The sequence below is a fragment of the Aquarana catesbeiana genome, linkage group LG03 (assembly GCF_042186555.1).
Source record: "Aquarana catesbeiana isolate 2022-GZ linkage group LG03, ASM4218655v1, whole genome shotgun sequence".
Classification (NCBI taxonomy): domain Eukaryota; kingdom Metazoa; phylum Chordata; class Amphibia; order Anura; family Ranidae; genus Aquarana; species Aquarana catesbeiana.
Window position 1 is genome coordinate 506,113,943 of NC_133326.1, and position 17,548 is coordinate 506,131,490.

Consider the following 17,548-nt stretch of genomic DNA (forward strand, 5'->3'; position numbering starts at 1 on the left):
CCAAAACCAGCATCCAAAATAACACAATAACAAAAAAACAAAAATTCACAAAAAATGAGTGGACCAAAAATAAAATAAAAGTGAAGTTCCGAATAGCAAAAATTGTTCAAACAGTCTGGTGACTCTTGTGCTCAAAACTGAACAGGTGACTCTTGTGCTCCCCCTATGGGTCCCCACTCACCAGCTCCCTGTGACTCTGCAGGGGTAATAGGCATTAATGGATAGTAGTGAATGGTCCCTCTAGGTGCCTCTGTCACAGATCCATGCTTCCACCCGATCCACCTAAGCAGTGTAGGGCATCAGAAACTGATCATCCACTCAGCTCAGCCTCCGTTGTCACTTCAGGAGTAATCCAATTACTCTTCATGGCTTAAATGCTCATTGGAAGAGATAGAAACTTCCATAGTGTAGCAGTTTCAAGTAAAAAACTTTTATTTAAAACATTAAAAACAAAAGTAAGAAACACACTACAGTAATGGTGAAAAATGAAAGCAGGAAGAGCCGTCTCACAGCATGCACTCCAGCTGCGTTCCAGGCTTCCTGCTTGTGTACCGGAATGACGTGAGTGCGTAGCCCCGACTTATGCATTTCGTCATCAACAGCAGGATGCACATATATAGGTGAACAATACCTAATGCACTTATATATTTATATATATATATTTTATATATTTTTTTTAATGTGATTGGTGTAATTTTTGGAATTCACAGGATTTTCAACTTTGGGGTGACACAACTAGGCGATGGGGGGGAGGGTCCAGAGACAGTGATAGCCAGCACGGAAGATATTCCAGAGGGTAGTATTGGGGGCATTAGTGGTAGGTTAACCAAAGCACAAAAACACAAGGTGAGTATAGTAGCAAGTCCAAGTTGCAATCTTGAAACACCCAATACGAGGACAATATGCGACCGGTCTAAACTATGTGGCATGTTCACCAATGCCAGGAGCCTGGCGGACAAGATGGGTGAACTAGAGATACTGTTGTACAAGGAGGATTTGGATTTTGTGGGAATTTCAGAGACCTGGTTCAACAGCTCTCATGATTGGCTGGCAAACATTCAAGGGTATACCCTATACCGCAAGGACAGAGAGGGTAAAAAAGGGGGAGGGGTATGCCTATATATCAAGAATAATGTACAAGTGAATGTGAGAGATGAAATCACTGAGGGGGCTAGGGAGGAGGTGGAATCTTTATGGGTAGAGCTCCAAAGGGATGAAGCTAAGGGGAAAATAATACTGGGAGTATGCTATAGGCCCCCTAACCTAAGGGAGGAAGTGGAGATGGATCTTCTATCACAAATTGGATTAGCAGCAAGGATGGGAAGTGTTATCATAATGGGGGATTTTAATTATCCAGACATAGACTGGGCGGAGGGAACCGCGCATTCATTTAAGGCTCGCCAGTTCCTTAGTGTCTTGCAGGACAATTTTATGGGTCAGATGGTAGACGCACCAACTAGAAATAAAACATTACTAGATCTACTGATTACCAACAATACAGACCTGATAACAGATGTGGAAATACGGGGCAATTTAGGTAACAGCGATCACAGGTCAATTAGTTTCAGTATAAATCACACAAATAGGAGACATGAAGGGAACACAAAGACACTGAATTTCAAAAGAGCCAACTTCCCTAAACTACAAACCTTGCTAAAAGGCATAAATTGGGATAAAATATTAGGAACAAAGAATACGGAGGAGAGATGGGTTTGCTTTAAGAGCATATTAAATAAGGGCATTAGCCAATGTATCCCATTGGGTAATAAATTTAAAAGAGCGAACAAACATCCTGGATGGCTTAACTCCAATGTAAAAATGCATATAAAAGCAAAGGAGAAGGCCTTCAAAAAATACAAGGTTGAGGGATCATCCACAGCATTCAGAATTTATAAAGAATGCAATAAGAAATGTAAGGGTGCAATTAGGATGGCTAAGATAGAACATGAAAGACACATAGCGGAGGAGAGCAAAAAAAATCCCAAGAAATTCTTTAAGTATGTAAACAGTAAAAAAGGGAGGACAGACCATATTGGCCCCATAAAGAATGAGGAAGGACATCTGGTTACAAAGGATGGGGAGATGGCAAAGGTATTGAATTTATTCTTCTCCTCAGTCTTCACGAGTGAATCGGGGGGCTTCAGTAACCAAAACTGCAGTGTTTATCCTCATGACACAACACAGGAAGCACCTACATGGTTAACAGAGGACGGAATTAAAATTAGACTTGAGAAACTTAACATTAATAAATCACCGGGACCAGATGGTTTGCATCCGAGGGTACTTAGGGAACTCAGTCAGGTGATTGCCAGACCGTTGTTCCTAATTTTTACAGACAGTCTATTGACTGGAATGGTACCAGCTGATTGGTTGAAAAGCCAATGTAGCACCAATATTTAAAAAGGGCCCAAAAAACATCCCTGGGAATTACAGACCAGTTAGCCTAACATCAATAGTATGTAAACTCTTGGAGGGGATAATAAGGGACTATATACAAGATTTTAGTAATAAGAATGATATCATTAGCAGTAATCAGCATGGATTCATGAAGAATCGTTCTTGCCAAACCAATCTATTAACCTTCTATGAGTAGGTGAGTTGCCATCTAGATAAAGGAAGGCCCGTAGACGTGGTGTATTTGGATTTTGCAAAAGCATTTGACACTAGGCATGTGCATTTCGTTTCGTTCCGAATCGAAATTCGGACGAATTTTTCATTATTCGGAAATTCGGATGCATCCGAATTTCCGAATTACAAAAGTAAAGAATTTAAACGAATCCGAAAAAAAAACGAACGAATTCGAAAACATATTCGAATCGAATTCGAAAACATATTCGAATCGAATTCGAAAACATATTCGAAAACATATTCGAATCGAATTCGAAAACATATTCGAATCGAATTCGAAAACATATTTTTAACAATTTTTAACAAATTATTCTCTTCTATTTTTTTTTATGCTTTTCTTTTCTATTATTTTATATTTTATAATAGTCTTTTCAATTCAAATTCAAATTCATTCTATACGAAATTCGAATTTCGGTACATGGCTTCTGAAGTTTGAATTTCGTATAGAATGAATTTGAATTGAAAAGACTATTATAAAATATAAAATAATAGAAAAGAAAAGCATAAAAAAACAATAGAAGAGAATAATAAAAAAAAAAAATTATATATATATATATATATATATATATATATATATATATATATATAATTTTTTTTTTTTATTATTCTCTTCTATTGTTTTTTTATGCTTTTCTTTTCTATTATTTTATATTTTATAATAGTCTTTTCAATTCAAATTCATTCTATACGAAATTCAAACTTCAGAAACCATGTACCGAAATTCGAATTTCGTATAGAATGAATTCGAATTGAAAAGACTATTACAGAATATATAATATATATATATGTATATATATATATATATATATATATATATATATATATATATATATATATATATTATATATATATATATATATATATATATTATATATTCTGTAATAGTCTTTTCAATTCGAATTCATTCTATACGAAATTCGAATTTCGGTACATGGTTTCTGAAGTTTGAATTTCGTATAGAATGAATTCAAATTTGAATAGAAAAGATAGAAAACAGAATAGAAGAAAATATAATATATATATCATATTTTCTTCTATTCTGTTTTCTATCTTTCCTATTCAAATTCGAATTCATTTTATAAGAAACTCAAATTTCGGAAGATGGTTATATATATATATATATATATATATATATATATATATATATATATATATATATATATATATATATATATATATATATATAACCATATATATAGTTTACTTTTTCAAATTCAGTTATTGTTTTTTTCAAATGCGGTAGAATTTTTTCAAATTTTATAGTTTTTTTCGAATGTGGTAGAAATTGTTCAAATTTGACAGTTTTTTTTGAATGTGGTAGAATTTTTTCGAATTTGATATTTTTTTCGAATGTAGTAAAATTTTTTTTGAATTTGATAGTTTTTTTTGAATGTGGTAGAATTTTTTCGAATTTGACAGTTTTTTTCGAATGTGGTAGAATTTTTTCGAATTTGACAGTTTTTTTCGAATGTGGTAGAATTTTTTCGAATTTGATAGTTTTTTCGAATGTGTTAGAATTTTTTCGAATTTTATAGTTTTTTTCGAATGTGGTAGAAATTTTTCGAATTTGACAGTTTTTTTTCGAATGTGGTAGAATATTTTCGAATTTGATATTTTTTTCGAATGTGTTAGAATTTTTTCGAATTTGACAGTTTTTTTCGAATGTGGTAGAATTTTTTCGAATTTGATAGTTTTTTCAAATGTGTTAGAATTTTTTCGAATTTTATAGTTTTTTTCGAATGTGGTAGAAATTTTTCGAATTTGACAGTTTTTTTTCGAATGTGGTAGAATTTTTTCGAATTTGATATTTTTTTCGAATGTAGTAAAATTTTTTTTGAATTTGATAGTTTTTTTTGAATGTGGTAGAATTTTTTCGAATTTGACAGTTTTTTCGAATGTGGTAGAATTTTTTCGAATTTGACAGTTTTTTTCGAATGTGGTAGAATTTTTTCGAATTTGATAGTTTTTTTCGAATTTGTTAGAATTTTTTCGAATTTGACAGTTTTTTCGAATGTGGTAGAATTTTTTCGAATTTGACAGTTTTTTTCGAATGTGTTAGAATTTTTTCGAATTTGATAGTTTTTTTCGAATACGGTCGAATTTTTTCGAATGCGGTCGAATTTTTTCGAATTCGAATACGAAACGAAACAAATTCCAAAAACGAATGTAATGAATGCAACGAATTTAACTAAACGAATTTAGTTAAATAACGAATCGAAACGAAACGAAACTAAACGAATTTTTTCATCCTGCACATGTCTGTTTGACACAGTTCCCCATAAACGTTTACTGTACAAAATAAGGTGCGTTGGCATGGACCATAGGGTGAGTACATGGATTGAAAACTGGCTACAAGGGCGTGTTCAGAGGGTGGTGATAAATGGGGAGTACTCAGAATGGTCAGGGGTGGGTAGTGGGGTTCCCCAGGGTTCTGTGCTGGGACCAATCCTATTTAATTTGTTCATAAACGACCTGGAGGATGGGATAAACAGTTCAATCTCTGTATTTGCAGACGATACTAAGCTAAGCAGGGCAATAACTTCTCCGCAGGATGTGGAAATCTTGCAAAAAGACCTGAACAAATTAATGGGGTGGGCGACTACATGGCAAATGAGGTTCAATGTAGAAAAATGTAAAATAATGCATTTGGGTGGCAAAAATATGAATGCAATCTATACACTGGGGGGAGAACCTCTGGGGGAATCTAGGATGGAAAAGGACCTGGGGGTCCTAGTGGATGATAGGCTCAGCAATGGCATGCAATGCCAAGCTGCTGCTAATAAAGCAAACAGAATATTGGCATGCATTAAAAGGGGGATCAACTGCAGAGATAAAACGATAATTCTCCCGCTCTACAAGACTCTGGTCCGCCCGCACCTGGAGTATGCTGTCCAGTTCTGGGCACCAGTCCTCAGGAGGGACGTACTGGAAATGGAGCGAGTACAAAGAAGGGCAACAAAGCTAATAAAGGGTCTGGAGGATCTTAGTTATGAGGAAAGGTTGCGAGCACTGAACTTATTCTCTCTGGAGAAGAGACGCTTGAGAGGGGATATGATTTCAATTTACAAATACCGTACTGGTGACCCCACAATAGGGATAAAACTTTTTCGCAGCAGAGAGTTTAATAAGACTCGTGGCCACTCATTACAATTAGAAGAAAAGAGGTTTAATCTTAAACTACGTAGAGGGTTCTTTACTGTAAGAGCGGCAAGGATGTGGAATTCCCTTCCACAGGCGGTGGTCTCAGCGGGGAGCATTGATAGCTTCAAGAAACTATTAGATAATCACCTGAATGACCGCAATATACAGGGATATGTAATGTAATACTGACACATAATCACACACATAGGTTGGACTTGATGGACTTGTGTCTTTTTTCAACCTCACCTACTATGTAACTATGTAACTATGTAACATTAATGATCCAGTAAGATTACTATGTAGCTGGGCGATCCTCAATATAATACAGCACCTCATCCCAAGATTTAATGATTAAACCAGAGAAAAGGGAATATAGGGATTATGACGGTGCCAGGAAGAACACAATATGTTCCAATATTAAAATAGGTAATTTTTATTAATACACAAAAGTTGTAAAAAATAAACAATAGAATCACAAAGACATGGTGTGCATAAATGCTAAAAACATATCTGTAGCGAGCTTCACGTCACTTGGCCTCATGGATGTAACGGCCAATGCAGTAGGTAGGTATTTTAAGTACCCGACATGTTTCGCCAGTATTGGCTTCTTCAGGGATAGGTTATTAATACCTAGAGCGCTACAGTAATTCTATGAGAGAAATATGACAATCAGTAAATGTAGTGGGACAAATGATACATCGAATACAGGAAAAATATCAAAAATCCAAATATATACATGTTTGCGAGCTGTCAGTGTAGACTAACCCCCACCACCAATCAAAGAGCACCAAGGGGACCTTCTCACATATACAACATTGGGTAGCCAGAAACCCCTCCACCCCAAAACAACCACCCAGCCAGACATTCTACAGATGGAAATGAGGTACCTGCAAGTCACCAAGGGGGTGCCACACACTTCCAGGGCTAAACCTCCAGCAAAGATCACAGTAAGTAGCTGCAGGGGGCAATAGGAAGGACCTGGCCAGATGTATATCTAGAGAGATATAATTGTTTGCAATGAGTTCATTATCATAATTTTTCTTTCTAATGGGGTCATATGGCTCTCATTAGTTAATAGATAAGGAGATTGTATGGGACTAACATAGTCTCCAATTAATTTACTTACAAAGAAACACTCTTTAAAAAGAGTAACAGGACACCGGTAGATCCTTGGCGTAGAGAGGAACTCTAAACAACAACAGGAAACGTATCTCTATAAGTTAAATAAACGGGAGAGAATTTTGTGGCATTTATGAAATTATCTGAGGGGAAGTGTGATTGCGAAATGCACTTTAGCTGATCAGTGAATGAATTACACCAACAAAGAACGAAGTAAGTTAACACTTACCACTAAGTAGATATAGAGTGAGATGCTGGGCTAAGAAAAAGCCTACAGCCAGTAATAGCACTAAATGAAATAAGCTGGAAAGCAAGAAGTAGTGTCAGCAAAAGGTAAATCTATTTATGCCCCAAACATAGGTGGTCCATAAAGATGCCTACCGGGTCAAATAGCAGTCAGTACGTCGGTGTCCTGTAACATCCCTGGCGTGTGTGCTGGCCTGGGATGCCGGCGTTCTTATGCCCCCCACACACGTGCGGCGTCTGACGTCACCGCACGTGTGAGCGGACGAAAGAGGCCACAGCGCATGCGCCAACCGCATATCCATCCAGGCCTACAAGGTCCAGAGGGCATTGCGGTGGTGTCCATGGTGATGTACACAACATCACAGACAAGACGCGGTACCGAACGCCGCATAAAGCAGCATGATACCTGGAAGGAGGCATTAATTTCCAGTGCGCCGTGGCTGGGGCGGGCAGAGGAGAATCCAAAGCCCTTGAGTGTCCATACAGCTGAATGTGTCCTTGACAGGGGGCTAAAGGCACCAGATTGGGTGCACATCCCCCACAGCGGAGTGCAGGGGCTCAAAGGCAGTAGAGAAACCAGAAGAGGAGCTGGAAGGGGGAGGGGAAGAGGGAAAAGGGAGGAAAGAGAGAAAGGGGACGGGGGGGGGGGTTAGGAGGGGAAGGGGAGAGGAGGGGGGAAAAAAGAAAAAAGGAAAAGAAAAAAGAGGGGAAAAAGAAAAAGAAAAGCTTAGGCATCCGAAGGTACGGGGATGCCAACCGAGGCACACAGAGGGAGGAGGTGGAGGTGGGTGAGAACAGTCCAAGGATATATATAAAACCCCAAAGAGGCGCCTGCACATATGGCATGAAAAATGGAACAGAATACAGGAAGAAAAGGTAGAGAGGGGTTGAATCCTTGGGATGTGCCCACACAGGTCACTCTGACAGCTCGCAAAGACAACACTTAAATGATAATACGGAAAATTCATAGATTACAAATCAAACAATTAAGGTCAGAGTATATATTTACAGTGATATACATGTCATGGTAAGAGAGAAAATATGTCTTAATTATACATATATCGTATGTAGTCATGTATCCAATGATGAAAAATTGAATGGAAGGGGAAAGGGGAACTGTATCCTAATCCAACATGGCTATCTCATGCGTAGGAAGGGCCAAAGGGAGGAGAGTAAAGGAACATGAACAAAATGATAAGAGATATGTATTAAGATACAGTAGGACTTGAAAAAAGACTTTAATTGAAAGATCCATAAAGAAAAATATTATGGTCCACCCCCGAAGGGGGTTTTTTATAAAAAGGGTTTAAAACTAATATTTTCATTAAGCCCAGGATATGTGGTAGCATCCAAAATGTGTATCCACTTGGTTTCCAATTGTAAAAGTTTCTGATCAATGTCTCCACCCCTCACATGTGCAGGGATGTGTTCCAATGCTGTAAATCCTACAACATGGGGATTGGAATCATGGTACTGTGCTATATGTCGATTGATAGAAGTAGAAGTCTTACCCTTCAGTAAAGGTTTGATATGATCTCGAATCCTAACGCAAAATTGGCGTTTAGTTTTGCCTACATAATAGCTGCCGCAAAGGCATGTGGCAAGATATACTACACCGATAGTTTGACACGTGATCTTGTGTTTGATTTTGTATGTTTGGCCATTGGGAAGCGGTTTCTCGCATGTATCATAAATGAACTCACATATGTCGCAGTGGCCACATGGGAATGTGCCATACACAGTTGAAAGACACTCTAGTTTAGGTGTATGATGACTCGTCGTGACTTTGTCCCTTAGGGATGGGGAACGACGGTAGGTGATTTGAGGCTGAGACTGAATGTATTTTTTGATGGTGTTATCTGCTGTTAGGAGGGGCCAGAATTTACATAAAATATCCCTTATCTCCTTATGATGTTGGGAATATTGGGTTATAACCCGAACCGGCTGAACGTTGTCCCTCTTTTTGGTAGAGAATATCAATTTTTTGCGATCCAATTTTTTAACTTTGTTAAAGGCCTGCTTCAACAAGTTATGGCTATACCCTCTTCTTTTTAGTCTTTCATAAAGTTCATGTGAGGCCCTGAAGAAATCTCCCTCATCAGTGCAGTTTCGTCTAATGCGCAAATATTGGCTGTAAGGAATGCTATTAAGCAATGGTTTGGGGTGAGCGCTATTAGCGTGTAAAATAGTGTTCCCTGACGTTTCTTTACGATACAGAGACGAAGAAAGATTTCCTTCAGAATCCAGTCGTATTTCCAGGTCAAGGAAAGTGATCCTTGTCTGGCTGCACTCCATTGTGAACTTAAGATTATAAGGATTAACCGCCAGAGTGTCTACAAATCTTGAGAGATGTTCTCGAGTACCTGACCAAAAGAAAATGATATCGTCTATATACCTGTGCCACGAAATCACGTGGCACAGGGAATCGACTAAATCACAATTAGAAAATAGGTCCTTTTCCCACCCCCCCAGGTACAAATTGGCGTAGGATGGCGCACATTTAGTGCCCATGGCTACGCCTTGCACCTGGAGGAAGTGGGAAGTACCAAATACAAAATGATTGCGTGTTAAGATGAAGTTCAGGAGATCAACAACAAATTGATTGTATGCCTCAGAACTGGGGCCTCTATCCTGTAGCAGTTTAGAAATGACTTGAATACCGGTATCATGAGGTATAGTATTGTACAAACTTTCTACGTCCAAAGCCACCATCCAGGTGTTCTTTGGAAGCTTTAAGTTCTCAAAAATACGGAGAAGGTGTACTGTATCCTGTACATTCAATTTTTCATCATTGGATACATGACTACATACGATATATGTATAATTAAGACATATTTTCTCTCTTACCATGACATGTATATCACTGTAAATATAGTAAATATATACTCTGACCTTAATTGTTTGATTTGTAATCTATGAATTTTCCGTATTATCATTTAAGTGTTGTCTTTGCGAGCTGTCAGAGTGACCTGTGTGGGCACATCCCAAGGATTCAACCCCTCTCTACCTTTTCTTCCTGTATTCTGTTCCATTTTTCATGCCATGTGTGCAGGCGCCTCTTTGGGGTTTTATATATATCCTTGGACTGTTCTCACCCACCTCCACCTCCTCCCTCTGTGTGCCTCGGTTGGCATCCCCGTACCTTCGGATGCCTAAGCTTTTCTTTTTCTTTTTCCCCTCTTTTTTCTTTTCCTTTTTTCTTTTTTCCCCCCTCCTCTCCCCTTCCCCTCCTAACCCCCCCCTGTCCCCTTTCTCTCTTTCCTCCCTTTTCCCTCTTCCCCTCCCCCTTCCAGCTCCCCTTCTGGTTTCTCTACTGCCTTTGAGCCCCTGCACTCCGCTGTGGGGGATGTGCACCCGATCTGGTGCCTTTAGCCCCCTGTCAAGGACACATTCAGCTGTATGGACACTCAAGGGCTTTGGATTCTCCTCTGCCCGCCCCAGCCACGGCGCACTGGAAATTAATGCCTCCTTCCAGGTATCATGCTGCCTTATGCGGCGTTCGGTACCGCGTCTTGTCTGTGATGTTGTGTACATCACCATGGACACCACCGCAATGCCCTCTGGACCTTGTAGGCCTGGATGGATATGCGGTTGGCGCATGCGCTGTGGCCTCTTTCGTCCGCTCACACGTGCGGTGACGTCAGACGCCGCACGTGTGTGGGGGGCATAAGAACGCCGGCATCCCAGGCCAGCACACACGCCAGGGATGTTACAGGACACCAACGTACTGACTGCTATTTTACCCGGTAGGCATCTTTATGGACCATCTATGTTTGGGGCATAAATAGATTTACCTTTTGCTGACACTACTTCTTGCTTTCCAGCTTATTTCATTTAGTGCTATTACTGGCTGTAGGCTTTTTCTTAGCCCAGCATCTCACTCTATATCTACTTAGTGGTAAGTGTTAACTTACTTCGTTCTTTGTTGGTGTAATTCATTCACTGATCAGCTAAAGTGCATTTCGCAATCACACTTCCCCTCAGATAATTTCATAAATGCCACAAAATTCTCTCCCGTTTATTTAACTTATAGAGATACGTTTCCTGTTGTTGTTTAGAGTTCCTCTCTACGCCAAGGATCTACCGGTGTCCTGTTACTCTTTTTAAAGAGTGTTTCTTTGTAAGTAAATTAATTGGAGACCATGTTAGTCCCATACAATCTCCTTATCTATTAACTAATGAGAGCCATATGACCCCCTTAGAAAGAAAAATTATGATAATGAACTCACTGCAAACAATTATATCTCTCTAGATATACATCTGGCCAGGTCCTTCCTATTGCCCCCTGCAGCTACTTACTGTGATCTTTGCTGGAGGTTTAGCCCTGGAAGTGTGTGGCACCCCCTTGGTGACTTGCAGGTACCTCATTTCCATCTGTAGAATGTCTGGCTGGGTGGTTGTTTTGGGGTGGAGGGGTTTCTGGCTACCCAATGTTGTATATGTGAGAAGGTCCCCTTGGTGCTCTTTGATTGGTGGTGGGGGTTAGTCTACACTGACAGCTCGCAAACATGTATATATTTGGATTTTTGATATTTTTCCTGTATTCGATGTATCATTTGTCCCACTACATTTACTGATTGTCATATTTCTCTCATAGAATTACTGTAGCGCTCTAGGTATTAATAACCTATCCCTGAAGAAGCCAATACTGGCGAAACATGTCGGGTACTTAAAATACCTACCTACTGCATTGGCCGTTACATCCATGAGGCCAAGTGACGTGAAGCTTGCTACAGATATGTTTTTAGCATTTATGCACACCATGTCTTTGTGATTCTATTGTTTATTTTTTACAACTTTTGTGTATTAATAAAAATGACCTATTTTAATATTGGAACATATTGTGTTCTTCCTGGCACCGTCATAATCCCTATATTCCCTTTTCTCTGGTTTAATCATTAATGATCCAGTATTTTTCACATTTAGAAATTATGGTCATTTTTAGCCATATTAATGGATGTGATTAGATATACATATTTACTTTTTTAAATACACATATGCGATTTCATAGGGGGCTATTTTTATGATTAGTGGTATATCACTTGCTCAATTTTTTTTCACTTTGTTTTTTGTTTTTGTTGTTTTTTCTGTTTATGGTTTCCTCCTCTAAGCATTGTGGGTGCCTAAATAGAAAAATGTTACCCCCCCAATTAGGGAGCGCCATTTACCCAATTTTCTAAATTAATTTATATATTAGCCCCTTAGGGGGTCTATTAGGGGAGGCTGAATACCTTTCATCTGTCCTAAACGCGGAGTTTCAGTTTAATCTTTTATAATTGGCTTCTTCTCATTCTTTAATTGTATGGTAAAGTTTTATGGCCTTGCTGCTCAGCAGCCAAGCATAAATAATATATACTGTACACAAGTGATGAGTGTTGGATCAAAAATAAAAATAAAATGGGTATTAAAAGGAAAAGAGGGGGAGGAACTGGTAAAAAAATAAGGGGACATCAAAATATGGAATGGGACAATATATGTATCACTGTTTTGTTTTCGGTGCAAATCTCAGATGAGAGCCCTAATAGTTTAGTGCAAATCTCTGATGAGAACCCCTGTTTTGTCTAATTCTAAGGTTAAAGCTAAGGAATCTGACCCAGTAGTAGTATTAATGTGCTTTTGCTAAACAAAAATGCTGTGTTTACAAACTATTTGCAGTCACAGGAATACAATATACAACATACATAGAATTACAAGTATGTATACACACATGCATGCACTACATAACCTTCCTAGCGAATGAACATGGCAATGTTCTGTATGCTATAGCAATACACTTAAAAATGTGTTAGCTTTTTATAGCTGGTCTGTGATTACCATAGCAAATAGAACTCAGACATTTCAACTAATTAAGAGAGCAGAGGGTTCTGGCACACAGAGGGTGTGTACCCAGCTGTTAAGTAGATTCTCAAAACATCTTTAAAATATGTGGGCAAGTGGTCCATAAATTAAAATAATATATAACATATGACAATATAATATAATACAAAATTATATAAAGGCCTGTAAAGTGCATAAAGTTCCATATAGGATAATATCTATGAGTTGAAGCAATGGCGTCAGCTATCCTTAGAGTCTGACCAGCTCTGTAGACATAAAAGAAAGGGAGGGGGAAGCTTCATCTAAGTGCAGTATTCAAAATAAGGATTTTATTCACAGTAGATTAAACACACTTTCAGAGTATCAAGTGAAAGGTAAGAGTCGGCTGCTCGCCTTCAGGCAACGCTGGTGGTTTGGCAGGCACCACGGTGGCGCCTCCCCTCCTCCTTTTCTTTTATCTCAACTGATTGAAGGAAACTGGGTTCTTGATGTTCTGTATCTCTTGCAGTGTGGCTTCCTGTCTTAACCCCCCGACAGAGTCTTCCTTGTTCTTGTAGAGTCCCTTCTGGCAAAGCCCTTCTCTGGTCTTTTGTAGTTCTGTTTGCTATGGGAATTGTGGATCAGCTATATATCAGAAGCTAAGTGAATTTTTAGTGTATTTAGTGTATTCCTATAGCATACAGGAAGGTTGGGTAGCATGTGCATGTGTGTTGTATGCATATTTGTAGCACTCTGTATATTTTGTATTGTGTTCCTAAACTGTAAATAGTTTGTATACTTTTGTTTAGTAAAATCACATTAATACTGTTACTGGGTCAGCTATCTTAGTTGTACTGTAAGAATTGGACAAACAGAATAAAAATTGGATTTGCATTAATTTCCAGCTGAAACAATTGAGGCTCTGCTCCAAAAATTTGTACCAAACTATTGGGGCTCTCACCTGAGATTTGCATCCAAAACAAAAAAATCACAGACTGTAGAAGTCAAGAGAGTTTTTTTAATATATTATCCTTATTTATTTTATTTAGTAATAAAAATGTTCTTTTTTTTAGCACTACCTGTTTATGTTAATGAAGTGCACCCCAATTATGCCTGCATTATACCATGTTGGATGATACATTGTGGGAGAGCGAGGTGTGACTTGAGGCTATATAAACCAAGACATTGAAATCAATAGAGAACATGGCAGTGATATACATTCCGAGCAGGCTTATGAAAGAAATTTATGACTGGGTTATGAAAAGAATAGATGATGTGTCAGAGCAATGAGATGAGAATAGGGTAATGAAATGAAGGCAGAATTGGATGGTGAAATGGATTCAGCACCGAGCTATGAAATGATATGAATACTGAACACTGAAAGGAGTGTTGGACTGAAAAGGAAAATACAATGAAACAGGGGCTCTAAGATCCATTGCAGATAACTGAGGTGCACAGAAAAAAGGGGGGAAATACCACGCTCTAACACAAAAAATTGACTTAACCAAAATAAAGCAGCAACTATTAATGTGAGATACACACATATAGCATAGAAAAAAAGAAGAAAATAGCTGCACTAACAGTAAAACATAAATAAGTGATAAGCCAGTGCAGATGATCACAAACACATGGGGAGAGGATGAAAGACTAGTCTAGTGCATTTCTGGATGTTAAAGAATGAGGAAAGCTGGGTAGCTTACGTATGAAGAATTACACTGTGTAGAGTTCCCTTTTTCTCATTTTTGGGTGATACTTGATATCCATTCGCCAGTCCCTTCTGGATCTTAACATTGGTTCAATGGCTGCATATCGCTCTGTGTGTCTGACGCCATTTGAGCTGCTGTCTCGGACTTCTGTGGACAAAGGCCCTGGCTGGGTGTTTACCCGCAAGCTCTTGTTGCTTGCCTTTTGGTATGCGCACAATTTATTTGGTGTTCAGCACATTTTGGTGGTGGAAGATTGCACATTCTTATTTTCTTCAATTAATGTAATTTGTGTGATCAGCATTATGCAATTTATGGATACTGTTTGATACATTTTATTTTACGCTCAATATTGGGACTTTGTATTTCACCTTTTGGGATTTTCATTCACACTTTTAGCATTCACTGCATTTTTTGGTACACATGTTTTATATGTGTTTATTTGTGCATTTATTATAACACTGGCTTATCACTTATTTATGTTTTACTGTTAGCGCAGCTATTTTCTTCTTTTTAACTGAGGTGCACAGCCTGTAGATTGGGACCCCCAGTAGGGCCCTAGAATTACTAAATTTTCCAGCACACAATGCTCACTCTTGGTTCTAAGACCCCTGTCACACTGGGTCAGTTTGCAGGCGGTATTGCGCTAAAAATACCGCCTGCAAACCGCCCCTAAACAGCCTCCACTGTTTGTTCAGTGTGAAAGCCCGAGGGCTTTCACACTGAAGCGGTGCGCTGGCAGGACGGTGAAAAAAGTCCTGCAAACCGCTTCATTGAAATCAGTGGGACAGCGCGGCTATACCGCGGCAATACCGCGGCTATAGCCGCGCTGTACGAGTGATTTTAACCCTTTTTCGGCCACCAGCGGGGGTTAAAACCACACCGCTAGCGGCCGAATACAGCTGCAAGAACAACGGTACAGCAGCGCTAAAAATAGCGCTGTTGTACCGCCAACGCCCCCACCGCCCCAGTGTGAAAGGGGCCTAAATCTTTTTGGGATAAGTATAGAAAAATTGATACACAAAGTCCTAGAAAAAAAAGAAAAATTTAACTCAGAGACCAAAACCAAAAACCAAAAAACCACACACACACACACACATACACACACACAAAAGAATAATATACAATAATACAAGTCTGTTCTTTGCAATTCAGGGAAAAACAAGTTTACTTTAATCCCCACCGCTACTCAGCATATGCTCACCTTGCATTTGCACTCCCACTGCTCCATATAAAGCGGTTGTATACCTCTGGAAGTTTTTTTTTTCCTTCCTGCAAGGAGAAGTCATAATGTGCTAGTATGCACCGCATACTAGCACATTATGTGAAACTTACCTTAAAACAAAGCTGTGCCAGTGCCACAATGTCAGTGCTGCAGCCGCTTCCATTTTCACCCGTCTTGCTTCCAGGTTTGCGGGCTTCGCCTCTGCGGTTGGCTGGAGCGGCAATGACGTCTCTCAGAGGGAGTTACGTGACCAGTGACGCAGCACGTCGGGTGGAGCCTGTGACTGTCACTTCCTGTGTCTACAGTGTACGGAAGTGCGGTGAGGAGGCAATTGTTTTTTTCCATTTCATCTGTACTACGGATTTTACTGTATTGTAATGTAAGCAGCTACTTATTAAATATACGTAATTTTACTGGCTATATTGTGCTATGGTGATTTTGTGCTCTCTCTGAGTGTTTGCCGATAGAGAGTTGTGGATTTTGAGCTTTACAGCAGGTGTTCTGGAGCTGTGCAGTGTGGATGGAGTCCAGCAGATATCCTCTTGATTATTAAAGTTTGGCTTGACCTTACAGTCATTTCCTGAGGTGAGTGGCCATTTCATCTATTGGTGGCAGTGGATGCACATTTTTTGCTGGATACTCATTTTTTTTACTGGATTTGTTTTATTTTTTCACATTATGGACTGATTTACCAACTTTTTTTTGCACTTGGACTTTTGGCCCTTTATTTGGATGTATTATATTTGTTTTAATTGATCAGTGTGCAATTTGTGTATATACCATATATACTCAAGCCGACCCGAATACTCCAGCCGACCTGAAAATAAGCCGAGGCACCTAATTTTACCACGAAAAACTTGGAAAATGTATTGATTTGAGTATAAGCCTAGGGTGGGAAATGTAATTAAAAATCAGATTGCCAAAGAAAATGTATGTGTGTTCTTGTCAGAGTCTAGAATTATACATTTCCATATTAGAATAGATTCTGAACCAATGATTTTTTGTTCAGCCAGATAAAAGTTTTAAAACTGGCAGATATAGCAAAGGGACACAATGGGAAGGTTGCCACTTCGGACACAGGCACACACATGTACACAGACACACACATGTACACAGGCACACACATGTACACAGACACACACACACACACATGTACACAGACACACACGTACACAGACACATGTACACAGACACACACACAACTACTACACTACACTACTTGTAGAACAGCTCTTACTTGTTAGGTGGTGTTCCTTGTCCCGCTCCCAGCTCTTGTGCAGGACACACGAGGGGTTCACATGCAGGAATTTACCAGAGGGGGCAGCATAGAGCCCAAAGTCAGCTCAATAAAAACTTACACACAAGCCAGTGCAACCACGGAGCTCTCCTGCACCCGCCCCTGCCTTCTCCCATCCCCGCCAGACAGCTGGGCCCTTCTGCCTCACTTGAGTATAAGCCGAGGAGGGCTTTTTAAAAAAAATGTGCTGAAAAACTCGGCTTATACACGAGTATACACGGTAATTTGAATAAACACAGCATTTACACCCTTTATAGTATTTGATCAGTTAGTGTTTGAGTTCACTAATAAATGGTAGCAGCTTTTCTGTTTCACTATTTACCTATCTTTATCTTATTTGTTTTTTACACATAGCAGCGCACAGGTACATTGATATTCATTTAAAGTAAATGT